Here is a 27,853-nt window from a genome sequence, read left to right as displayed (position 1 = left end):
CAAAGTTAAAAATCACACAACACCAGGTTATAGTCCAACAGGTTTAATTGGAAGCATACTAGCTTTCGGAGTGACGCTCCTTCATCAGGTGATTGTCACAATCACCTGATGAAGGAGCGTCGCTCCGAAAGCTAGTGTGCTTCCAATTAAACCTGTTGGACTATAACCTGGTGTTGTGTGATTTTTAACTATGGGTTATATGGAAATACATGAGATACCGTGATCGGGGTAGGCTAACAGGAAACTTAATAAAGAATTTTAAACTTAATTATGACAAAGTGAATAGGAAAAGGCTCCTTCCTCTGATTGTGATATTAGTGACAATAGGTATGTCAATTTAAAGTATTGCTAACAGTGAGGCAAGAGGTTATGAAAGTTTTATTACATAAAGGACTATAGCATGCAGGGAGCTGTTGAGTCAGGAGATCTTGCATCTTTTAATTAGATAAAAATACAGGAAGCCGAAGGGCTAGAGGAATTGGCTACATTTTGTTCTAGCAAAATGATGCCACAAACATCAAGAGACAAGAGGCTCCCTTCTCTCCTGTAAACCTCTGTAGTTCTATTGTAAAATATATTTGCAGATCAAGGAAAGTGATCTAGGTGCAGAGCCGAGGCATTGCTAATCACCAAGATGCTTTGAATTTGAACCTCCTCCTTTCTCTTCATCTACACAAGCTGCATATTCTGCAAGCAAAGCATTTGCAGGCATCTGTGTGTCAGAGGGAATAACTTCCTACCCATTGCATTATTTGTTACTTTATTTAAATACAACGTCACAAAGTGATCCTGACAATCTGACTGCCAATTAATGTCCCATCACTGAACAAGATTTATTTCAGGATTCATAACAAATTATCGAACATTGATCACAGCAGCCCTCTTCAGCAGTGTTGTAGCACTACAAGAACTCCAGTGGTTCAAGAAAACAGGGCACCACTACCTTCTCAAGAGCAATTAGGGAGGGACAGGCAATATATAATAGCCTTGCTGGAGACACCAAATATACAAGAATCACAGAATTCCTACAGTGCAAAAAGAGGTCATTCAGCCAATGGGGTCTGTACTGATCCTCTGAACAGCATCCCACCCAGAGCCAGCCCTCCACCCACCCTATACCCACGCTCAGCATGGCCAATCTACCTAACCTGCACATCTTTGGACGGATGGAGGAACGTTGAGCACCCGATGGTAACCCACACAGACACAGAAAGAACATGCAAACTTCAAACATCTAAGGCTGGAATCAAACCAGGTCCCTTGTGCTGTGATGCAGCAACAAGGCTAATCACTATACCACCCTGCTGCTCCAATATTGTTTTACATTCCTATGCTCATCTTATAACATACCGTGAAGCATTTAAGATGATATTGCAAAAGCGGGTAGGATGGAGGGCCACATTTTATGCTTCCTCCCCTCAGTTCCTTGAACATGAGCGGCTTAGGTAAGTGTTTGCCTTCAGGTTTAAATTAATTTTAAGTTGGATTCCACGCTTCAGAGGCCACCTGAATCTCCAGTGTATGTAGCAATGACACTGATAAATCTCACTTTCAAAATAATTCAAGGTGTAGGCACAGGTAGAAAACACCATTTAGGAGGATGGGAAAATTGCTGTAAATCAAATATATTGTGGTGGCTGCAATTAAGGGGGAGTGTCATGAGAAGTGGAAAAACACCAAAAAACTTTCTGGACAGTGTTAGAAGCTTGGCAACCAAACAGGATCTTTGCTGAGAGTGAAGGAGCTGGGCATTAAGTAGTAGAAAGTCAAGAAGAGATGTGTCCTTAAAGCGGGTACAAGTCTCTCGACAAGTGACAAAGCAGTCCAAAATCTGGCTGCCCTTTTAATCAACGCTGACATCAAGGTAGTGGGTTGTCGTCCTCTCCAATTGATAGCACCACCCATACACACACACTGGGACATGCTGCAGGAAACTGCTGCCAAATGTCTGTTAATGCCGCCACTGATCTAAACCCAGCACAGTCAGGTCATCACAGACAATTCTCAGGTGTGATGTGAAGATGCTGGTGTTGGACTGGGGTGTACAAAGTTACAAATCACACAACACCAGGTTATAGTCCAACAGGTTTAATTCTCAAGTGAGCTGTCTAGTCAAATGCATGTGCCAACAGCTGGTGGTTCTCTTCTCGTTTTCCGTTATAACTGCATCATCCCCCCCGCCAGGTGAAAGATATTGATTCTGTGGTGGAATTTTGCTGCAGAGCAAACAGGACAAATGGTCAGAAAGGGAAAATGAGGTAAAAAGACTTCTTGGTTTCACCACTTTTGGAAATCCGTCTACTGGCACAGAGTTCAATTGCACTATCAAAGAAAGTCTTTAAATTTTAAAGCATTATTGCCATAGCAATGTTCAACACCATGAGGACATATAGGTGTCTCCACTGCCCAGCATCCACTCAGATGCAAACACAGTGGCACCATGTACTTAACTCAATCAGGTTGGAAAGCCCTAATGGTTGGAAAAAAAGGAGCTCAGTATTACAGGGTTTCATTGCAACCTCATCTGTCAAAGAATAACATACAAGAACAGGAAGTGTTCATTTAATCCCCCAAAATTGTTCCATCATTCAATGAAATCATGACAGGCCTGGGACCTAATTTCATAATGTTTTGCCCCATACCCCTTAATATTATTAGATAACAATAACATATCAAGCTCAGATTTAAAATGTTAGACCATTTTAGCATCAATTGCTACTTGCAGCCTAGAGTTGCTGAAGGATTGGTCCATCATCAGAACTCTTTCCCAGCCCAGACCCATTCCCAAAGGCCAGGGATGGACGAACCTGCACAAAGTTGTTGGGCACCTCCATTTACAGTTCTTCCTGTGTTTTTGGCCTGTACCTGGTCCAGACTATCAGAGCTTGCCACTGCTCTGGATTTGGCAAGATGTTCAACTTCAAGATTGAAAAGTTTTCCAAAAAAACAATTATTTCATGGTAGCCGCTTCCAAAAGGTCCATCAATGTTTTGCTTTAATTTGCCTTTAGGAAGCTAACATTAGAGGCACCCCTCCACACTCTCTTTTGCCGGTATGTCAGCAGAGTATGTACCACACAGGCCTATGTAAACTGAGATCCAAGGAAAGAGAACGACAAATTGCATCTGTCCACCAATCCTGCCGTAGTTTTGAGGGAAGTGGTGGAAAGGGTGGGCACAAAAGCATGTATTTCCCCACAGCAAATCCCTTCAGTACACGTAACTGTGGGGTTTGCTTCTGGATTTGCTTCAAGCTCAAGACATACCATAAAGAGAAATGGCACCTGTCTGAGAAAAGAATAGCACAGTCGCTGCAGACCACTCGCAACAAACTGCAAATGTAAAGCACAAGGCAACAAACTGCTTCCTCATAATGAAACGCTGGTGAATAAACAGGAGTTTCATCTGTTGCTCACTGAACAAAAAACAGAAAGTAAAGAACTTGAATTTATTTTAGCCCCCATCAGGTCTCGCAGTAACATCCCAGAGACCTTCATGTTCAATAATTTACTTGGCAATGCAATCCCTGGTTTTATGTAGGCAAGCAGTATGTAGTTACACAGTATGTAATCCTTACTGACCCTTACCCTGCTGAATGAACAGGACCTTTATACAGTGACACAGTGAGTACCATTAGCCTGTTAAATAAATAGGAGTTCCATACAGTTACGCAGGGAATAACTCTTAACCTGCTAAGAAAAACGAGGAACTCTATATAGTTACACAGTGCTCAATAAAATGACTCCTTTTAGGAGGGAAAAGAAAATCCTTGAATCCTTTTTGATGTAGTCAGCCTGTGGCCAGATTTGTTTAGAAGGTAATTTTCAACTAATTTAATACGTTTAATTTTGGGAGGCCCTCTGCTTGTTTTGGATCCAATTTCTTTCTGCTTCTTCCCCAAGTCATTAGCTCATAACTGAAATGAAGTCCCACAGGTACTGAGCACCCTCCGGTAGACTGCAAGACCCAAATGGCAGGTTGTCATGCATAAGCTTAGGCCATTGAGTGGCAGCAGAGCTGAATATGAGGGGGTGGAGGGGGAGGAGGTAATGGGATGGGATTCCAGGTTTTGTTCACGGCCTTTGTGATTCACTGTCGTATAACTGTGCCATAACGTAACCACCCAATTCAAAGATCTGTCTATTCAACAAGAAGAAACATAATTTTCTTTAATGTGCAAAGTTTCTCGCCTCCCCCACCCCAAAAAAAGTATAAGGAGCAGTGCTGTTGCTAGGCAACCGGCCCACAGGAGCAGACAGCGGACCTTGCTTCGTGCTCTGTTGACTCACACACATGACTTGACTTGGAGCCGCTCTGACCTGTCAGCTCGTCAGCGCACTCGCTGCTAATACGATCCTGTGTCGAGCACATCGGAGGCACCAAAACCCAGTCGCAGGGAGGCTCAAGCTCATGTCCTGGCATTAAGAGGAACTGTCAGTGATCTGAACGGATGTCGAGAGACTGAGGAGAATCCGATCACAACAGGTCGGACTGGTCAAAACCAGCCAACATAAAGCCCCTGCCAGCCATCAAAGGCCTCACTATCCTGGTCGCCAGGCCCACTCCATGCATCTTCTGAAGAGGAATGTTGAAATCAGACTATCCCCTGTAACAGAATGTGTTCTCTCTTCAAGAGGAAAAGAAATCTGCTGTTTTGCAAGCAAACAAAAGGTGCTTCTTGCATACTCCAGTCAGCAGTGAGACTGTTCCAATTTGCTCGTGAGCAGCTCTGTGCTTTTCAACATGCAAACCACAAAGAACAATTTTGTTCTCTCACAATAACGTTGATGGCTAAGCATTTGCTGCAAACCAGGACTGGGCCAAGGCAAACCTCCTGTGGAAGGAACCAGACCGTGAAACAAAACAACCCCACACCACTCAGGCCTTCCCCACCCCCACCTTCACTTCGGTTTAGATTTCATTGTGGTTGTTTGCCAGGTTTTAACAAAGTGCTCCAAGTGTGATACAGCAGGGCACAAGAAAAGTTAAATATCCAATCCAGGTTGGAAGTTACCTGAATCCTTGTTATCACAGTGTGACTAAGCCTGAACCTGTGGAATAAACAGTAAATTTACGCATTTTTGATTAGAGGAAGATCCTGCTGAATAAATAGAAACTCTGTACATTTACAAAGGAGGAACCCTTGCTCAGCTAAATAATGTCTCGAACAATCTTAATTCTGTGGCTGCATAGTTCCTTTCACTCCATAAAATGACTCCTTCACTATCTGGATGTAATAAAGTCCAAACAGGGAACTGCTGGAGTAGGTGGGAGGAGTGAAAGTGAACAGTCAGCCTTTGCAGGACATTGTTCAGTTAAGATAAAATGTCCTTAATCTTGCAAATGCAGGGATTCTCCCATTCCTGCTGACTCTCCCACGCCTGCTGCCTGTCCCACTCCACTGGCTCTCCTTATCCTGCTGTTTCTTTCACTCCTGTTTGCTCTCACTCTCCTGCACCTCGCTGGTCAAGCATTCCTACTGACCCTCTCACTCTGTCAGAAATGATGCTTCCAGTCTTTGCTGCAGCTCTCCAAGACAGGCTGTGTCCAAATTTGTTGGGCCAAGGCATTAGCTTGGACTGGTCAGTGTCATGGGCAAGCAGGCCCTTCTGGCACAGCCTGGATGAGAAAGCACAGAAGACAAGCAGATTAAGAAGCTCATCTCTGTGGCCTTGCTGTTAATGCTGTATATTTTCCATTACTGTTTCAGATCAGCAGTCAGAAGATTGCAAGGCCTGAAGATCATCAAGGTGCTGATGAAAATCAGTTGCCCACCTCTGAGCTCAGGTTCTAGAGTATGACCAACAAATCCCTGAAGATCCAAACCTGGGATGTGGAACTGGGAAGCTGAATCTAATCGTGTGAGTGTACTGAATCTGTGCCTATTATATACACAGGCACAGGCTGTCCCTTAAGAAAATAATAGTGGAAACCCTGGTCCCAACATACAGAGGATATGCATGTGACACCACTTTTAATTACTTACTATGCGCAAAGGTGAAGGGTTCCCTGGGAGCAAAAGCCAAATAATTTATCCCTCTCACATTTGGCCTCTCTCTAAATTTGTGCTGTCCTCCAACCTAAGAAGTACTGCTTTTCATTCAATATAAATGCGTGCAAGCCACTTAACTACACAGCAGAGAAAGTGAATAGACCTGCCACATAATCAACATTCTCTTGACACAGAAATTGGTTGGGTTTATCACAGAAATTGCCCTTAAGGAACTGGAGAATTCCAGGGGCCCTGCCTTTACCTCACTGAATAACCAGGAACTTTGTGTAATTACACACTGTGTAATCCTTACCTTGTTCACAACTTGCGATGAATAACCCTTACGCTGCTGAATATGTTTCAACTCGTACAGTATTCACCTCTTCAAAAGCTACTAAATCTCTGAACACATTGCAATGGTTCACCATATAGACTGCATTCATGGGACACCAGAGCCAACTTGCAGCCACTTCCTCCTCAGAGTGTAAATTACCACACGGCCCTGGCTTCATTGGTTCCAGTCTCTCATTTTATTGCACAACACTCTTGGCACCGTGATTCAAGTGACTTTGGCATAAACATACTTGCCAAAATAACTGATCCATCCAGTCATACTTAGCTATAGTCCACAAAATGCTGGCGACTTCTTTATCCACTTCAGAGACAAGTAAGAGGTTACAGTTTGATGGCCACTAACTTATTAAACATGGAATCTCTCCCTCTCTCTACTGTCTGCCATGGGCACACTGGAAGGATTTGCAACCTGATTATTGATCTGTTTGAGCAGAGGAATATAGAAAATAGGTGAAGGGGTAAGGCTATTCACACCTAGGACTTGAAAGAGGAAACATGTTCAACCAATTTATTGAAATTCTGGGAGAATGTAACATGTGCTGTGGTTAAAGAGGAATTAGTTGAGGTACAGCACTTAGATTTCCAGAAGGTACTTTGTAAGTTGCTACATCAAAAGCTATCGCAGAAAATAAAAGCTCAAAGTTTAGGTGGGGTTAACATATTTACCCAGACAGTAGATTGGCCAGCAAACAACAAACAGAATAGGTATCAAATGTATCATTTTCTAGTGGCAATATGCAAAGTGTGGCATACCACAGGGATTAGTGCTGAGGTCACAACATTTTAATAATATAGAGGAACCTCAATTATCCAGCATTCGATTTTCCGAATTTTGGATTATCCAGACAAGATCGCAAGATCCCAATGTTTGTGTAAACTGTGTTATCCGGCATTCGCTTATACGAACATTCGATTATCCGAACAAAATACAGCTCGCCCATGTCGTTCAGATAATCAAGGTTCCTCTGCATACAGAAATGACATACAAAAGGTGACTGAATGTTTGGTCGCTAAATTTGCTGATCACAAACATATTTAGGGAAGTAACTTATGGAGGGGACATTAGGACAATAAAGGGATCTCGATAGATTATTAAGTGAGCAAAGATCTAGCAAAAGGAGGATAATGTGGGAAAATGTGAGACTGTCCATTACAACAGGAAGAGAAAAGGAGCAGCATGTCATTAAAATGATCTAAGTGTCCTAGTGAACCGTAAAACGTAACAGCAAGAGTTAGGAAATCTAAGAAAATGTTAACATTTACTGTGAGGGGATTTGAAAACAAAAGTAGACTGCTTTACTTCAGTTATACAGGACATTTGTAAACCACATCTGGAGTATTGCATTGGTCTCCTTACTGAAGGGTGTCAAGCAGTCCACAGAAGGATCACTAGGCTAATCTCTGGAATGGGCTGGTTATTCTATGAGGAAAAGTTGGTCAAGCAAAGCATGCATCCAGAGTTTTAGAAGACTTGATTGAAAAAAAGTAAATTCCAGGGGTTATTTCAGCTTGTATATGGAAAGTATGTTTCCTTCTGGAGAAGAATCTAGAACCAGGGGTTATGGTTAAGAATAAGAGCTGCGCTCTTAAGACAGAGATAAGGAGAATGATTTTTCTTTGATATTACTTGAGACTTTAAAGGCAGAGGTATCAAGGGGGTAGAGGGATATTGGAGGTAGGCAAGAAGGTGGAGTAAAAGTTACAATCAGCTATCAGGCTTGCAGAGACAAGTCGGTCACTCTTGTTCTGAATTCATATGCTTGTATGATAAAGATGTGTATAACCCAACACTGATTCCAACAGGCACTCAACAAGTTTCTGGGAAACACAGCAACAACAACGCACATATACTGCACTTTAAAGGATATCAATTGTGGCCTCTTGGGCAATCCCAATTTTAATGTGCCAGTGGCAATAGTGCCTTCAATTGCAAAGCTTCTAAACTCCTGAATTCTGTCCCAAAATTTCTCTGTCTCTCTGATCATCTTATGGATGCCCCTCAATAGCCTACATCTGTAAGCAAGTCTTTGGTTATACAGACTCAGATGTACAGCATGGAAACAGACCCTTCGGTCCAACCCGTCCATGCCGACCAGATATCCCAACCCAATCTAGTCCCACCTGCCAGCACCCAGCCCATATCCTCCAAACCCTTCCTATTCATATACCCATCCAAGTCCTAAATAACACCTTTGGATATTTGGACATGAATATATCTCCTCACAACCTCACCACAAACCTTCCACCTGACAAGATCTCTCCACTCTGCAGGCACCCTGCCTCTATTCCTGATGAAGGGCTTTTGCCCGAAACGTCGATTTTCCTGCTCCTCGGATGCTGCCTGACCTGCTGTGCTTTTCCAGCACTACTCTAATCTAGGCCCAAGGTCCTTTGTCAGACCGGCTTTCACTAAACAACTCTGGGATTGGCCACCATTTTTGTTGCCAGTCTGACTGTTTTAAATCCCCAGACTCACATATTCAGTGGTTCCCTGAAGAAAAGTAGGTCATCTGCCTAGTAAACGTTTTCAGCATACTGCTGGGTATGCTGATCTGAAAGAGGCCAGATCCAAGACTCACTACCTTGCCTTTGGAATGCAGCTGAATGGGGCACCCCTTGGACATTACTGCGACAAATTGAAGTGGGAAGACTTGGAATGCTATTTCCTACCTCCTTACCACAATAACACTGGGTCTGCAATTATTTGTTGTGCAGACCATACTCAGAAGAAACCTTGGAAAAATTGGCTTAGGTAATCTTCACTTTGGCTTTTCTGCACTTTATACTATTTGGTGTTATAGTCAGGAAACCTACTCACAAACCTGGAAAATCAGCATGGAGTGTCATGGAGAAGTCAGATAGGGATACATGTGGTTCATTCTCTACAGACCATTATCTCGTATGATTGCTATTTGGGCTTTGGATTAACAGAGGATTGCAGCGTGTGCCTGGCATTAATGTCATGGCATGCAGTCACAGTCAAAACATCAGAACAGGGGAATTATTGAGGAATTTAAGAACACCATTGGACTCTACTTGCCATTCAAGTGGCAGTCTTGCATCTGAATTACAAGGCCCCAAATTCAAGTCCCACTCCAGAGCTTGGGCACAAAATCTGACACATTTTGAAGAGAATGATGAACCATTGGGGGTGATGAGATGTTAATCTGAGGCCCCATCAGTCAACTCGTTTGGGTGTAAAAGATCCTATGGTACTATTTTGAAGAAAGGGCAGGAGAGTTATCCCTGGTATCCTGGTCATTATTTATCACTCAGTCAGTGCCACTAAAAGAAAACAGATTATCCGGCCACTATCATACTGGTGCTTATGGGAGATTGCTTTGGGCACATTAGCTACTGGATTACTCACTCAATACAGTTCATTGGCTATGAAGTACTCTGAGACTTCCAGGTTTCATAGCCAACCTTACCACAGTTAATGTTTACCACACCAGATGAGGATATCCCAAGGCCTGTGATGTGTTGAAGGGATACAAATCGTGGCCAATCTTTGGAATCAGAGCACAATTGCAGAATCAGAAAATCAATTGATTTAATCAGCTCATCGGCTCATGTTAGACTGATGCTGTTTTTTGCCAGTAGTACTGTTTGTGACCAGAATGCCCTGATTAAAGCAGAACAGTTGAGAGGTATTTACTCAGGGCAGGGAAAAATGAAGTGTAGAGGTGATCATGCACATACATGAATCATACAGGGCAAACACTTACAGGCCATTAAGACACACATGGGAAAACCGAGCAACTGCTCGCCTTACTCTCTCCTACAGGTGACTTATTACCTCAAGAGGTCAAAGACATTTTTTTTGACAAAAATCACTTCCTGAAAACAGAATCTGTCCTTCTTTAAATGTCTCTACAATATGCATGCAATACAGAGTGTCTGTATTCTAAAGTGGAGACAGAGAAAGAGAGAGAGAGACCCACAGTCCTGGAAAACTGATATTTTTATCCAAGTTATGTTTTGCCTCGGGCACGACGAAAGCTAATTTTACAACAGTTTTGCAGGCTGTGGAGTGAGCAGCCCCAGTGTGGATTTACCAGAACTGCCTCCTGGCAGCCATTGCTGTTTACTTACAGATATTCTCGCTCCCAAGTCTTTCTGGTTACTGTAAGAGGAGAAGAGTCACCATCAACAGCAATTACCTGACTGGTTTCTCTAAAGAAAAGGCCAAGGAAACCAGTAAGTTGGGTCAGCTTGTGGATGGGCTACTCGTTGTAATATTCAACTGCACAGATCACAGCACCATCTTGCATTATATAGCACCTTTAATATTGCAAAAAATACCAGGATGCTTTGGGGGGAGCCACATGGAGGGGTTGCTTTCAGGCAAGTGTTGACACAGGAGCCAAAATAATAGGCATTAGGATGGGTGGGTAAACATCAGTTACAAAGGTTGTTTTTTAAAGAGTATCTTGGAGAATGGGGGGGCTGAGGGGGGATGGAATGATTGAGGAAATGAATCCATTGCCAGTATCTAAAACTACCCTTGGTGCTGTAAAGGAATTCAAGAGTGGATGGGAGATCAGTTTGGAGGACATCACGAAGGATTGTATAGCTGGAGAATATAGGATCATTGATGATTTGAGCACAGAGATCTGAAGGGCCAAATAGCATACTTGTGCTCCTAATTCATAGGTTCACATGTTCACTCATTATTGGTCACAGTAGACATTAACAATTTACGCACTGAAAACAAATGCACAATTTCTATATTTGCAGGTGATATCAAGTTGGTGATAAAGTCAAAACTGATCAAGACTGCAGCGAATTACAAGAGGACATCAGTAAACTTGTGGAATGAACATACAGTTGTCAAATCATTTCAAACATGGTTAAGTGTGAAGTCATTACATTTTGGGAAGGAAAGTCCTTTTGGGAAGGAAAATCTAAATGTGGTAGAAGAGCAAAAGGATCTGAAGTTCAAATACACAAATCACTAGAAGTAGTGACACAGATTAATAAAACCACTTTAAAAAGTCAAACCACATTCTTAACTTTATTTTGACAGCAACAGAATTAACTTTATTTTGACAGCAACAGAATTGAAGAGTGAAGAGTGTGCAAAATTTTTATTGACCCTTGTTTAGATCAGTTACAGTGTTGATTTGTATTCTAGTCATCCTATAATGAAAAAGATATAGAGCAGAGGACAGCGTGCAAAGGGGATTGACAAGGATATTAAAAACTTGAGGTTATACTTAAAGGCTGAACTGACTGGGTCATTTTTATCTTTTAAAAAAGAACGAGAGTTGACCTAATAGTGTGCCTTTAAAACGAGCAGCGCAATGGCTCAATGGTTAGCACTGCTACCTCACAGTGCCAGGGACCTGGGCTTGAATCCAGTCTCAGGTGACTGTCTGTACATTCTCCCTGTGTCAGCATGGATTTCATCTGGGTGCTCCGGTTCTCCTCCCCAATCCAAAGATGTGCAGGTTAGGTGAATTGGCCATGCTAAACTGACCATAGTGTCCAGGGATGTGTAGGCTAGGTGGTCTAGTCAGGGGAAATGTAGGAAAGGCAAATGGACCAGGGTGGGATATCCTTTGGAGGGTCAGTGTGGACTTATTACTGTAGGGATCCTATGGTCTATGAAAATTATTCAAGATTCTAACAGAGCAGATACTTTCTTCTGACTGGTAGAGCAAAACTAGGGATCATAATAAAATAATCACTAAGAGATTTAGAAGAAATTTCTATATCTAGAGAATGGTGAGTGTGGAGCCATTGCCACATGAAGAAGTTGAGATGAACAGCACAGATGCATTTAAAGGGGGCTGGGTGACATAAGGAAGAAGGGCATTGAAGGTTATGGTTATGGTTAGATAAGCGAGGATAGGACGAGGCTTGATAGGAGCAAACTAACTTGACTGAGTTTTTTGAACAGCTGACAAAGAAGATTGATGAAGGCAGAGCGGTAGACATTGTCCATATGGACCTCAGTAAAGCATTTGACGAGGCTCTACACGGTAGACTGATTAGCAAGGTTAGATCATATGGGATCCAGAGTTTCTAGCCAACTGGATACAAAATTAGCTTGAAGATAGGAGACAGAGGGTGATGATGGAGGGATGTTTTTTTAGATTGGAGGCTTGTGACCAATGATGTGCCATTAGGACCTGTGCTGGTTCAACTGGTGTTCATCATTTATATAAATGAATTGGTTGCGAATATAGGAGATATGTTTAGTAAGTCTGCAGAAGACACCAAAATAGGTGGTGCAATGGACAGTGAAGAAGATTATTTCGAAGTATAACATGACCTTGATCAAAAGGGCCAATGGACCAAGGAGTGGCAGATGGAGCTTATTTTAGTTAAATGTGAGGTGCTGCATTTTGGTAAGGCAAACCAGACCAGGATTTATACAGTTAATGGTAGAGCCCTGGGCAACATTGCCAAACAAAGAGACCTATCGGTGCAAGTGCATTGTTCCTTGAAAGTAGAATCACAGATAAACAGGGCCAAGAAGAATGCATTTGGCACGCTTGCCTTCATTGGTCATAACATTGAGAATAGGACTGGGGACATTGCAGCTATGCTGGACATTGGTTTAAGCCACTTTTGGAATGCTGTGTACAGTTCTGCTCGCCCTTCTATAAGAAGGATGTTGTGAAACCTGAGAGGGTACAGAAATGTTGCTGGGACTGGATGGTTTGAGCTATAGGCAGAGGCTGAATAGGCTGGAGCTTTTTTCCCTTGCACCATCAGACACTGAGGGCTGACCTTAATGAGATTTATAAAATCATCAGAGGCACTGAATAGGGTGAATAGCCAAGGTCTTATTCACAGAACGGAGGAGTCTAAAACTAGAGGGCATAGATTTAAAGTGAGAAGGGAAAAATATTAAAGAGACTTAAGGGGCAACTTTTTCATGCAGAGGGTGGTATGGAATGAGCTGCCAGAGGAAGTGCTGGAGGCTGGTACAATTGCAACATTTAAAAGGCATCTGGATGGGTATATGAATAGGAAGGGTTTGGAGGGATATGGGTTGGGTGCTGGCAGGTGGGACTAGATTAGGTTGGGATATCAGGTAGGCGTGGACGAGTTGGACTGAAGGATCTGTTTCCGTGCTGTACATCTCTATGACTCTATGACCTGAGGGGCAACTTCTTCACACCAAGGGTGGTGTGTGTATGAAACAAACTGCCAGGGCAAGTGATGGAGGAGAGTGCAATTTCAGCATTGAAAAGCCATCTGGATGGGTATATGAACAGGAAGGGTCTACAGGAATATGGGCCAAACACTGGCAAATGGGATTCGGTCAGATTGGGATGCGTAGTCTGTGAGGATGAGTTGGATCGAAGGGTCTGTTTCCTTACTGTATGACTTTATGACTCTAAAAACTGATCGAAGTTGATTAACAGGCTATTTGACCCACTGTGTTTTAGATTCTATTTTTTTTTTTTTTAAGATTACCATTCTCCATCAAAGCAGCACTATTAATTTGGCCTGCAAGTCCTTCACCTCTCCATTCGCCTTATTTCCAGCAACTTTTGTATCTGTACAGTGGGTGAGTGTTGGCTAAGGGTGGATCCAGATTCCACTGTGTTCTCATGGTTAGAACTTTGGGGGAGGTATCAGATTTCATTGAGTCAGATTCTCACATTAGAGAGAGGAGAGGGGAAAACCAGTAACCTAATAAAAATCTAAATAAGAATAAGAGAAGGTTTTCAATGTGACTAGCGTCAAACCATTGTGAAAGTATTCCAAGAAGAGGGAGTGTTGGTGGCTTGGTCGAAATTTACAATGAAGAAGGGAGGAAAATGTGCACTAACGCTAAGCACAATATTGGAGGCAAGAGATAAAGAGAACTGGGGAAATATCTCATGGAGCAGAAAAGCGAGGCTAGATTTTTAAAAATGGATCATTTCACACATACATACACATTTGAGTTAATTGGGAATTGGTCTTGGCCCTGGTTTAGTGTCTCACTGGCTGCTTTCGTCCATGTGATCGTTTGGCCTACAATCTCATTGAAAATTTGAGCCCAAGGGGTCAATAAAATAAACAGCATTGAACTCAAGGGGACTGACAGCAATAAAGATATTAATTACTTGAAACCTTTACTGCTTAAGAGAGGCCTTTGTTGCTGCAGTGAAGCTGATTTATAAGCAGGGTCATCAGTAAACACATTACTGCACTGAGACGTAAATAATTTTAAAAAGGAAAGCTCTCTCAATCGAAGTTCCACTTCCCTAACATTTTTTTTTCCCTCAGGTACAGATTGATCCTATCAAACCTGACCTCTCATAAATATCTTTTCTTGCTCTATTTTTCTGAGCTCCAACGGTAAAATGGATTTTCATATTTTCCCCATTTCACATCTATATATGTCTTAATTGAACTGGAGGAGTTCGGTTTACATAGATATTCGATCGTCTTGTATAAGTTTCCACGTCTCCGTATGAGAGAAGAGATTTCCTTCATGGTTATTTCAGCTCACTCCCCCAATGGGGCTAACTGCTTCAACGTATGTAGAACTGAGCTATTCAGTTCCGAAAGGGCTAATGTTGAACCCCTGACCCACGATTCTTTGGTTGAACACCAACTGGGGCATGAAATAACCTCCAGTTGGGCATCGAATATTTGATGTATTTCCCTATGCTGATAGCCCTGTGGTTACCTTCTAAAGGGGTGTGCAAGTTAACTGTTGGACAGGTACAGGAGCAGGTTCAGCTGTCAAAGCAACCCTGAATCCAAAGCCTGTGAATATCTACAGTTATAAGGCATCAGAAGATGCCAGTTCCTTGTGCAAATGCAACAGTGCCACCAGGGAGACAGAGAGAGACATTAAAAGCAGTAGTGATATGCATTTGGACAATGAGTTTGAACTTGACAAGCTTGAACGTTACTGCTACAGGATTATAAGATGATTTGCGTATAGGAGCAAAGATACCTTGCTGCAATTATATAGAAACTACACTTGGTGGATTGTGTGCAGTTTTGGTCTCTTTACGTACAGAAAGATATACCTTCCATAGAGGGAGTGCAACAAAATATTCAGCAAACTAATTCCTGGGAAGGTGATTTGTCTTATGAGGAACAATAAACAGTCTGGTCCTATATTCTCTGGAGTTTAGAATATTGAGAGGTGGCCTCATTCAAACACAAATGTTTTACAGGGTGTGATTAGTAACAGTAGGGAGGATGTTTCCCCGAGCTGGGGTGTCTAAATGCAGGGGACTCAGAAGAAGATGCAGACATTTACGTCTCAGATGAGGGGAAGTTTCTACAGGGTGGTGCATCTTTGAAATTCTCGACTCCAGCCAGCTGCAGACGCTCAGCATTGTGTATATTCAAGGCTCAGATCGGCAGGTTTCTATATATTAAAAGCATCCAGGAATCGCGCAGGAAAATGGTGATGAAGAAAAATATCAGTCATGACCTGTTTGATTGGTACAGCCGAATCCAAGGACTGAAAGGCCTCAGCTTGCTCCCATTTCTTATACCTCATGTCCAACCTTAAGCTGAAGTGGGCTGAGCAGAGGAGCATGGTAAACACACAACCTAAGACCTTGTAACATTGAGAAAAACAGTTGGCAAATGTGAGAAGCAAAGAGATCGGGCTGGTGCTAGGTACCTCAGCAATGCAAGGACCCTCAATCACAGCAAAGGTATTAGTTGCTGTGCATACGGAATCGACAGCACTACAGCCAAGGCTAAAACAGAGTATTTCAATCTACACTCCAGTGAACCAGTTGAAGGAGGTTTGGGGAAAGTTTGTGAAAATGAGGATAACTGTAACATTATGAGGCTTTTGAAGAGTATAGCTGTAAGATGGCTGAAGGCCCTGTCACAAGTGTTGGGGTTAAAGAGAGAACATGCATTGCTATAGTACGTTTTACAAATCACCTTCCAACCGATCTTGAAACGTAGCTATTGTTGTATAAAGGACGTTCATGTATACATGGTATAACCATGCGTTGATTCATAGATAATATTTGTGATACAAGGCCAATGAATCAATCAAATTCAGCATAAGTCACAACAATCCTTTGCAACATTTGGCAGGCATAGAGAAAACTAGAAGCCCTACCAAAGGTAATTTATTAAAGGGAGGGAGTGACCTTTTAAATAGAGAGATCAGTGCTTTGCACATAGCTCCTGCTGAGCCCTTCTGCACATTATCTCTGAAAATGCTTCCCCTCCCACTAAAGGATTTCAGCTAACGGACATGAGCAGTAAAATCAATTTCACTGACTGTGCATCAGCAGGGCTGAGCAACCAGGCAATCGACTGACCTCCCCACCCCCTCCAAAGCGAGCATAAGATCAATCCACCCTCGAAACGTGTCCCTGATCACTGCACAAAGCAGCCCTGAATGCATCAACACCCTTCCATCTCTGCTTCTGCTCAATAGAGTTAAATTTCAAACCTGAACTCCCTCGTGCCTCAGCCAGTTCATACACAATCCAATATGGTCCTGAGCCATATGGGATCAGGAAGGTCTCAGGTTCAATCCTCGATCTATACTAGGAGCTGATTTCAGCTGGTGGGCCACAATTGGTGTCAGCCTCCTAGGTTAAGAAGTAAAATCAGCCAGAGCTACTCTTCTTAATGGTTCACCCCTAACAGAATGGAAGAATGCACAGAACAGTATAAGAATGCTTTCAGTGTCTGTCCATCTTTTTCCTTTGTTTTTAAGTTTTTTTTTTACGTTTTCATCTGCCTCACTCTTTCAAATGCTTTACAATCTCAGTGTCTTATTTAATCCTGAATTGAGCTTCCAGTCCAATACTCTGCATCATAAAGAGTGCCTATTTCAACCTCCTATTGGAACTATCATTCATATCATTGCCACTTTCGCATCATCCTCCCATCTCATTCAATCAACTCCATCTTGTCTAAAACTCTGCTGCGTGTACTATTTTAAGACAAATCTCATTTGCTGACTTAAATATCTCACATTGAAAATTCTTACTCTGGTGTTTAATGCCCTTCAGGAAGTTGTTTCTCTCCGTTTCTGCAATCCCCCCAGAGCACCAAGCCCCACTTCAAACTGTCAATTTTATTGAATTGAGCTTTGTGCACTATCAATCGGGGCCCCAGAATTTGGACTTCCTTTTTTTTGCCACTCCCTTGAATCCTCATTAAAACTCAAATCTGTGACCCCAGTATTTGGCCACCTGTCCCCAACCAGTCTCTGCCTCAGTCAACTTCAAAGTCAAGATCCCTGTGCATTTGCTGGGAGACCATTCGAGCAATGACCCTAGAGTTTGTCTCCAAATTCGCCACCTCCACGTTCGCCACCTCATTATGAGACAGAAAGGAAGTTAGGCACTATTGCTGCAGGTCAGGGATTGTAAGGCACCTCAACATTAAGGAATCCTCACTCGCCTATACAGCAGGAATCACATAAAAAGGATCAAGAGCGATAAGTGAAACGAATGGAGGGTAAACGATTATTCCAGCCTTTGAAATCCAGTACACTCCTTGTCGCATGAAGCCTCTGTCTCTGATGGATCAGAGAGGTGATCCAGCAGGGGGTGGGGAGCTCACCACACACTTGAGCTGGTGCCTTTTGCAACCAGTAGGGAGGTTTTCCACTCTTGGCAAAACAGCCCTTAATTCAGGGTTAATTATGTTAACAAGATGCCCAGCTCCATGAACCAGGCAGCCAATCCATTACCGAAACCTCACCTGTGAAACTTAGGCAGCAAAAAATGTCGGAAGTCATCGCAATGAAGCTCCTCCTCTCCTCTTTATGTTCCCCAATTCCAAATTCACCAACATGAGGATAGGATGATGCAGTGCTTAATCTCCATCTGTCCTCTCCCAAACAATCCTGACTTATTCTGTCTCTGTCAATCTCCCTTCCTGATTCTGTCGGTGTCTCTCCTTGCTTTTCTCCATCTCCCTCTCTATGTCTCTCATCCATTCCTTCTCTCCCACTGACTCTTTCCCCCACTTTCCTCCTCTGTTTCTGTTTCCTTCTCGATCACTTCCTCTCTTTTCTGTTCAATTTGGAACGTTGGGTAACCACTGTGACAGCAAATCACCACTGAAAAGGGTTAAATTATTGAAAAGCCTTCACCCCTCTGGGTTCACTGATATTTTCTATCAATGAATTATGCAGAACTCACCAGATAATGACCCACCAGGCAGAACTGTTTAACAAAACCAGAAAAACAAAAAAAAGTCAATCAATGCCGAGACTGAAATACTCCAGGGAAGCGATAGCAAGCACAGCTTGGGAAAGAAAGAAAATAGGATTGAGAAGGGGGCGGGGGAGGATGGAAAGCAGCATCCCTTAACACCAAATAGTCCACCACCTCCTCCAGCTCTCCACCAAAGTGTGGTTTCCAGCTAGAATTTATGAGTATAATTTAGATGGTAATTCAGTGTACTCAGTAGCTACAGCCTGTGAATTACACTACATACTTGATCTGTGTTTTAGTAAAATCATTTACCCACTCACACACATACAATCACGCATATTCATATGTATATATACACACACACACACACACACACACACACACGTGTGTACTTACAGATGCACACCAGCACTTATATCACCTCTTCCAACAACATACATTGCAGTTTTGGAATCAACTTAATGTTTGAAGTTGGAAGGGCAAAAGGAAGGGAATCATTGCAAGGTTGAACCATCACTGTGGGCTGAAAGAAATCAGATACTCCTTGCTCATTAGATGCTATTCAAAATAAAAACAACCAAAAAGACAGATGGAGAATAAGAAGGATTCTGAACAACAAATGTGATTTACGTTAACCTAACTGGGCAGCAAGTGAATGTTAGGGGGACCACCTGCTGAGAGAGACCATCCTGAGGTTGCTTGTAGATAAGACTGAAGGAAGACACCCACTAACTCTGTCTGAGGACAAATGCCTCTGGCAGCTGAAGGGTTACACATGGGTTACTGCCCCAAGACATTGATGTTGTTAAAGCCTCAGCAATGCCAAGCTGTATAGTTCATTGAAGGGAAGAAAAGGAAAGAAATTCCTGTTCCTGTTCCTTCTTCTTCTTAATATCAGCTGCAGTCTAACTAAATGACAGTACTTGCCTGGTGGACCAAATGGTCTACTCTTGTCCCTATTATATTGTTAAATGAAGCTTTACCCACTGGTTCAGCCATATCAGCCAGGAAACTCCCAAATCAAACCTCAGCCTGTGTTGTTAGTTGTCAGAACATGGCAATGTTCTCGTCTGATTCAGAGCAGCAGTTAAAGTGCTACATTTGGCCACCAGGTTTCTGGGTCCCAAAGGCTTGGGGAACATCCTCCAGGCTTCCCTTCCTGGATCAATAGCCAGTGACCCCTGCTGGAAAATCTCTGTGTTGGCGGTCACGTGAGAATATTAATGGGTCAATCTGTGATATTCGCGGTGGAGGTTACGTTCAAGCACTTACAGTCTAGGATTGCTCATGAAGAATTGCTGCTTCAGGAAAGGTATCAAAGGGTCTTCTGACCCACCCTGAAAAGGACCAAAACCTTCAGCAGAGGTAGATAGCAAATGGATTAGGCCTAAACCAGTAGCGAAGGCCCATTTCACTGCTAAAGACACTGTAAAGACTATGTCTTTTTAATTTTCTATATTTTCAATCGTGGACTGAAATGAAAAAAAATCTTAAAATGAAGAATTGCTGTAGCATTGCTGCATGTTTTAAAGCAAGTAACCTGACGCTTATTCTCAACACCATTTAGGCAGTGGCTGGTTCCTATAGACACTAAAAGGCAGTTTGCAGATGAACCAATGGATCTACAAATAGAGCTTTGATTGGTCTGTGGACTTATGACCAGTTATCGACGACAAAGGTATTCTGCCTGACAATGACATGTGATTGGTTCTCTGGCAGCTGAACGGCTTGGTGCCATCATCAAGAAGAGACCATTTAATCCCCACCATGACATTCAATGGTGTAACCATCGCTGAATCCCCCATGATCAACATCCTGCATTTACCACTGACCAAAAACTAAACTGGACTCACAACACAAATTCAGTAGCTACAAGAACAGTTAGACACGAGGAATATTGCAACAAGCCATCTCTCATCTACAAATCACAAGTCAGGAGTGCGATAAAGTACTCCCCACTTGCTTGGATGAGTTCAGCTCCAACAGCACTCAGGAAGCTTGACACCATTCAAGAGAACACAGCCTGCTCGACTGGCACCACATCCACAAGAATCCACTCCCTCCACCACCAATGTACTGCAGAGATTCACCAAAGATCCTCAGACAGCAGCTTCCAAACCCATGACCACTTCCATTGACAAGGAAGAGGGCAGCAAATACATGGGAACACCACCAACTTCAAGTTCCTCTCCAAGCCACTCGCAATCCTGACTTAAAAATATATTGCCATTCCTTCACTGTCACTGGGTCAAAGTCCTGAAATTCTCTCCCTAATGGCATTGTGGGTCAACCTGCAGCACATAGACTGCAATGATTCAAAAAGGCAGCTGATTGCTACCTCCTCAAGGGCAACTAAGGACAGGCAAGAAATGCTGGCTGGCCAGCAACACCTAGGTCCCACACGACTGTTTAAAAAAAAAAGCTAGAGCCTAACTATTTGTAATAAATAGTCATTTTTGTTAAACACAGAAACATGGTCATGCTTTCTGTCAAGTAAGGTCTGAAAGTCAGGTAGCAGGGAATCATTATAAGCATTTTAAAATCTTGAACCTTTGTCAACTTTGGGAATACAGAGGCTTGACATCTAGAGTGTTATCCCAGTGAGGTGCAACATACACAAGCTTTCAAATCAACTGTAAACAATAAACTTTTTATAATCACCCACAGGGTTAAGTACCTGAGATAGGAAGCACAAGTGATGTAACATGGCAACCAATCAGGATGCCCCTGTCATTCCACCCGGGAAGCATCTCTCAATTGTGAGAAAACTATATTCATGAGAACACCTGAGATTAGGTTAATTATAAATCTTTCCTTCCTCATTCAATTGATTAAAATACCCACCTCCCTCTCCCCCACCCCCACCAGAGAGTATTAACACTGTATCAAATCACCAATTAACAAAGAGCTTCCATTGATTAGTCCTGACATTGCCAATTAAGGTCTTGCCATTTTCAGTCCAACAAAACAGCCTTCTGTTCATCAAGCTCCATGGAAAGAGTCTGCACAACCCAGCTGCTGGGGGGGGGGTGGAAGGGCACTTGACTCGCTTACTAGCTAAGGTCCAGTCATGGTTGTAGGAACAGGAGTGGTTAATAAAAACATATAAAATACTGCCTGGGAGCTGATCCTTTTCTTATGTAACACTTCATTAGCAAAATATAAAGTGTCTGTTAATGGGCTTCTCAGTGTCAGCAATCTTTATCTCTGCTGTGTCTTTAGATGGTCAGCGCAGAATGTAGAATGTAATTTTGAAATTTCCACCTGTTTTTCACTGCAAAGGTGTATTTCAAGTGTTTGGCTCTTTTTCTGTTCTTGTATCATATCCTACAGTTAAGAGAGAACCATACAAGTATCACCAATGTATTAGATAGTAAGTACAGTCCTAAAGCAAATTGATCCACTGAGACAAAGATGGACACAGATTAGATTTCTATTCGGAGTAGAGTTAATTGGTGTTAAGACAGAAGAAAGGGTGGAGCAATTGGCCTGGGTTAGGGAGGGGGCAGAGTTATTATCCCCAGTGGTATTTTTGACCCTAAACTAAGCTTCCAAATCCATACTTCCTCCATCAGAAGGACACCAGACTCTGCATCAGCTCATCAGCTGCTGACGTCAATATTCATTTGCTCTCCTGATCAGTCTCCCACTCATTACAAACTGGAGGAGTTGTCCAAAAGTCCTTTTTCTAACAAGGACCAAGTCTCACTGACTCAGCACCCTTGTGTTTTCTTACGTAGGTTCCCAATCCACTAACACATTGATTTTAAAATTCTCATGTTCAAATCACTGTGCGGTTTTGCACCCCACCACCGCCAACCCCACTTCCCAGCCACCAAACCATCTCTATAAACCGCTCCACCACGATAACTTTGCATTTTTCAATTCTGGACTTGTGCAGTCTCTATTTCTATTGTCCCAAAGTTGGGAGCATACCTCACTTGCCTACATCCTAACTTCTGAAATTCCCTCCCTTAATCTCTTTACCTCTTCACCTCTCTCTGCATGATTTTTAACTAAGGTAACAGTCATCCCTTCCAACATCACTTCCTTCAGCTTAACCTCAATTATGGTTGTATTACTCCCCTATTGAATTCCTCATGATATTTTTCCACATTTAAGGTTGCTACATAAATGTACATTTTTCAAGTATCAATATCTCTTTACTTACCAAGTGAGTCTGTATTCCAACACGATCGCTTCCCAACTGAAGTGCCAACAAATTTCAAACATTACCGTCGTTGTCTTGAGTTATATGCATTGCTAGCACAAAGGTAATTATGTTGGGCAGAACCCCAAATAAGAATAACGACGTAATCAATTATATATATATATATATATTCCACGTGATCTCTGTTCCATCTTTTCCTCTCATTATTTCTCTATTACTGTACATACTCAAATAATAGTCAATTTTTTTGACTACTTTTTCAGGTTAAATTTATGGGGTCGCTTGTTACATGGATACTATTTTTGAGGGGCTGAAATTCATGCCAGTCAAAATTCATACTGTACCATTAGCAGAATTCATCTCTAAAGGAATAAAGCAAAATAAACAACGAATTATGGAATTGTGAAAACCCGGAGTGGAATACACCAGCCAGCAGACTGGAAGACTGGGAGTGGAGCGGAACAACCAGCAGACGAGATAGCTGGAACGGCACACTGACTCATAAACGTTGATCTGTTATCTGTGAAGAACTAGGGTCGACGTTTACGTGAGATATGTGGAAACTTCCAGAGTATTTGGTCAAAAATATGGGATTGACTTTTACATGAGATCGATTATTACTAGGGTAGATACGCTAATTTGTTTCTGATCTTTTTTCCTATCTGTTTTCTCTCTCTCTCTTTTTTCCTTCTCCCTGCCTTTGCTTCTTTCTCCTTTCTCTGTTTTTTTCTTTCCCCTAACCTTAGTCACACTCTTCTTGTTGCTTTCTTTGTATTTTTTTCCTCCAAGTCATTCTCTCACCACGTTTGCTCCTTTCTCTTTTCTCCTTATTCCTTCATTCTACCTTTCCCTATATCTCTCTTTCCTCTCTCAATTGCTCCCTTTTCTTTCTGTTTCCTTTGCTCCTCGAATTCCTTTTTTCTTTTTTTCTGTGTTCTGATCACTTCTATTTTAATTAAAGGCCCATATCTAAATTAATCTATCATATGGTGGCTGTTCCTTCATTTTCTATCAGTGAAAGACATCACAAAATACAAGGCTAGAGATTACTGTTGGTAATAATATGCATTCATCCAACCTTCATCCGTCTGCCCTCTTAACAAAGGTGTTAACTCATTTATTTTAAATTAGCAGACAGAGGAATGTCATACAAACCCGTTCAGCATTCATTCACTAATGTCACCCAAAGCCATTCTAACCTATAGTCTTCAGTCACTGCTGTCACCAGCAGCCATGAGAGGAATGTTGTGGGAAGAAATCACTTGGACACAACAAAATGAAAAGAAACCTTTTTCTATTAAAATTATCTCAATATCTCTCTACCTTTTTAAAACTGGACAGCCTGTACTAACGACATGAAAGGATTGTGAATGTGAGATAACTGCGGTAACAGTGCCAGGGCAGACTGACTTTGGCAAAGCATCTAAAAAGTTACAGGGACTGGATTGAAGTAATAATTGCAGGGAGGGGCTCTCACAATCTAAACACTGCCTGAAGTCAACAAGGGTTAAACAGCGCTTGAGTCTCTGGTAACCAAGCATTCTCTGATGAAGCACAGAACGAAAATTTGATTAAAAACCTTTTGCAGTTGCCCCATCCCCCCAGTTAAATGGAAGGTTCTCCTCTCATCAGAATGCCTATTCTTCCTCTTTACAGATTTACATTTCCACAGACCCACTATCAAAGTGCCCATTGTCTGATGTGACCTATGCCATTTCCCAAGGGCACTGAGAACTGCTCTCTCTGATTTCACCAAAGCCCCTCTGGTTCCTGAAGAGTAGGGAGGTCCCAAAAGACGAAAGGCAGAATGTGATTACAAAAGGAAAAAAAATAAAAGAATGAAACAAATTTGCAAGCCAATAACTCCACGATGGTTTGGACTGCAAAACTGATCAGCCATGTTGCTGGGGGCTGGGGGTGGGGTGACTGAGTTAGAAGCAGGTTGTCATTACACTTTGTCATCACTCATGCTGGAAGTGTTCACTGATCCTTCAGAGGATCTATGTGAAGCAGAACTTAAATACAGACGAGGAAGATCATTTGACCCATGTTAGTTTATTCATCAGAGAGTAAAATTTGGCAGTGGCCATCTCGGCATTCAACTCATCTTTGAATGGGGCTGAGGGGCTTGCTCGCTGCTCCATCCAGGAGTGGAAACCCAATTGTTGATTGCTGTTTACTTAAGAAAATTCTTACTGACATGAGTCCTAAATTTGTCATTCACCACAATGTTCCTAGACCAATTTTCTGACTTGCCTTGAAAGATATGGTGCTGTGTTCCTTCAGCTGCACCATTTAAAATCTTATAAAATTTCAAATGTTCCCTACTCCTGCACTGCTTCAGCGTGTGGATGTTTCTCTTGTGTTCCACATGGTTGCTGTGCGTTTGGATCAGAGTCCCTTCAGCAATTCAGTCAGAGTTTCACTTTACATTCTACTGATAGGGTCGCAAGGTTCAGTTCTGCTATTTGTTAACTGCACATTGTTGGGAAACATTTCCCAACCTTCCTCCCTACATTCGGGACCAGACCACGGGAATTCTGTCGAACTGCCAATTTTACAAACTGTTTGAACTGTTTTCCTCAGAGGTGTGTTAATTTCCTGTCAGAGAACCCCCATTAAAGTTCTATCATCTAGGCCAACCCCTACCGGGATGAACTCCAATCTCACCATGTACCCTTAAGAAGATAAAAACCAGGAGAACTGCAGATGCTGCAAATCTGGGACAAAAATAGAAATTGCAGAACTGAGGAAGGGTTGAAAGGTTAACAGATGCTGCCAGACCTGCTGAGCTTTTCCAGCAATTTCTACTTTTGACCCTTAACAGTATGGCAGTCAGTCTTTCTTCCAATGGGTGGTAACATGCATCTATGTGCCCTGAATTTCACCACTGGCTATTTTACCTTGCCTCCCAACTGCAAGTGTTTCACTACATCCTCAAATACAATCTGCCAATTTCCACTTGGTATCAGTTACAGACTAGACTCACTTGCAGGAGCTGCCAATTAACTATAGCAATTTCAGGAAGACGTGGCAGAAAGTGGGTAGAAGGGCATGGTTCAGCTTTGCAGATTTTGCCTTATTTGAGTGAACCGAATAGAGAGAGGGGATTGTGAATTCAATAGGTAAGACCAGATCTGAAACCTGCACCAAATCTGCTGTGAGGGTTTGTGTCCTTCTGCCAGGAGAAGTGTTTGCAAGTGGGTCTGCAATTACAGGCAGTGAACAGAAGTTGGAAGCTATGCATTGATAAATCAAGAAACCATTAAAAATCTGTGCTTGAGTCCCAAGGCTTTCCCTGATCATTCTGTGGCCAATGCATAGGGTATGATACAGTGTCCCTGCAGAACAGCGTGTAGGGCCTCACAGTCCTTCCCCACCATCTTCTCAGGATCGGCAGTAAAATGCTGGCCCAGCCAGAGACACCTAAGTGCCCTACGTAAATCCAAAAATACATCACTGAGTTCCTAACTGTATCCATTGTTGGTTATGCCAGGCAGTGATTGCAGGGTATAAGCAGGACAGAGAAACAGAGGGCAGTAACCGAAAAGCAAATTAGGCAGACATCTCTTTTAGCCCCAGGGCATTGGTGAAGGCTAAAAAAGGAAGGGGAGGAAACTAAAAGTGATATAGTTGGACGGGTCAACTGATTTACTACTTCAGTCAACTGAGAAAATGAAAGTATTTTGAAACAGGTTATGATCAGGAGCAGAAGGAGCCCAGTCTGATCAATATCCCCACTCGTCAATTTTCAGTGTAACTTATTGATTGAAATACTTTGCATTCATACCAGAATCAGGACTTGGCCACTATCTCTGTTTTTAGAAGCAATGTTGGGTCAGCTGTAAATGATTTTCCAGACCTCAAGCCCTCAAGTCCCAGTGGTATATATTGCATATTCAAACACACTCTTCTTGATATACTGGGGTAGGTGAGTTTCATTTTCGGACTATTTTACCCCTCCTCATGATTTTCGAGGGTAGCACTGCACAGGTTACAGGCATTTTATGTACCATACCTGCACCCCCCCCCCCCCCCCCCCACCAGGTCCTCAAACCGGATATGTGAGAGGCTGTGCAGTGAGAAACGCACAGAGTTTGGCAGTGGAGGTTATCACAACCCAGACCAATCTGTCATCCTTTCGGCAACAACAGCAAGGAATGAGAATCCAAACTGGTTCTTCCCAATGCTCAGTCTGAGGTCTGTTGATCAAGTCACATCAGCTCCATTAACACGTCTCAAATTATCTTCAGTGAAAATTCATTCACAACCATCCACTGTTGCACACTCTCAAATATAACCTCAAACACACCACTCATACAAATGCAAAATCTCATCCATTAACTCATTCAGAGATATAAAAATAAATGCCCATCCATGCGCACTCTTAGACTGAAACATGCACAGACACAGAAATACTGCCTCACAATATTGCACACTTAATTGCTCATCTTCCTGCTCCAGTGGTAGTAACTTAGACACAAGGAATTACAAATGAAACTTTGAAATATTGACAAGACAATGTGAAAGGCAATAGTACGCTACAAACATTTATTTACTGTATAATGTGTCCCAGCTTCTCGCACAGGAACTGCCCAACAAATACTTGCCACAAATCAGCCTGCTCTGAGGAATAGTGTCCAATTCAATATTAGTTTAAATAATCAATGTCTGATTACTTTTTGGGCCTTCACCCTCAATAAAACACAGGAAAACTTACTTCTCTCTAAAAGCACAAACCTGTTCCTGCGAAAGGGCAAGGAACAAAGCAACTTCCCTACTCTCTTAAACAAAAAAGAAAGTCTTGTTTCAAAGACCCATTGAGGAGAAAGGGGTCCCTCATTCATTCATCTCAACGCCAGGGAACAAACGCTTTCTATTGGATTTCACTACAAGGTCAAAGTTCATTCTTTTTTCCCCAGAAAAAAAATGTGGATTTGATGATAGTTTTTCCCTTTCTTTTTCTGTCTGTCCCTCCCACCACAAACATCCCCCCGCAACCCTCCCCCTAACCACTTGCTTTCTCTTTTATTAGTCCGATCACTAAAGGAACAAAACACAACCAGGCAATGGGTTTCCTATTAAAGTCAAACAATTAGATAGAAGGCTGCAGGAAGACATAGTGTCAGCCTGCTGCAAAAAGATGAACAAATGGCTAGTGTAACATCAGCCCCTTTCCACTTGGCCTGAAGTCCTTACAATAATATATCACTCATCTGCT

At 42.4% G+C, this 27,853-nt stretch overlaps 1 protein-coding gene and 1 long non-coding RNA gene across 2 annotated transcripts in view; one reads left to right on the top strand and one right to left on the bottom strand.

Moving 5' to 3' along the window:
• mn1b (MN1 proto-oncogene, transcriptional regulator b) overlaps positions 1 to 27,853 on the bottom strand; it is a 113,164-nt gene that overhangs the window by 39,470 nt on the left and 45,841 nt on the right. The gene's annotated exons all lie outside the window — the stretch shown is intronic.
• LOC122562622 (uncharacterized) lies at positions 4,409 to 11,269 on the top strand. The gene is made up of 3 exons (XR_006315377.2): positions 4,409 to 4,670; positions 5,710 to 5,860; positions 11,086 to 11,269. It is a non-coding gene; the product is annotated as an uncharacterized LOC122562622 (long non-coding RNA).

The sequence above is a fragment of the Chiloscyllium plagiosum genome, unplaced genomic scaffold, assembly GCF_037043375.1.
Source record: "Chiloscyllium plagiosum isolate Xiang-an unplaced genomic scaffold, Cpla_swu_hap1 HiC_scaffold_24, whole genome shotgun sequence".
In the NCBI taxonomy this organism is placed as follows: Eukaryota; Metazoa; Chordata; class Chondrichthyes; order Orectolobiformes; family Hemiscylliidae; genus Chiloscyllium; species Chiloscyllium plagiosum.
Note: the sequence above shows the minus strand (reverse complement) of the source record. Positions and strands in the feature narration are given on the sequence as shown.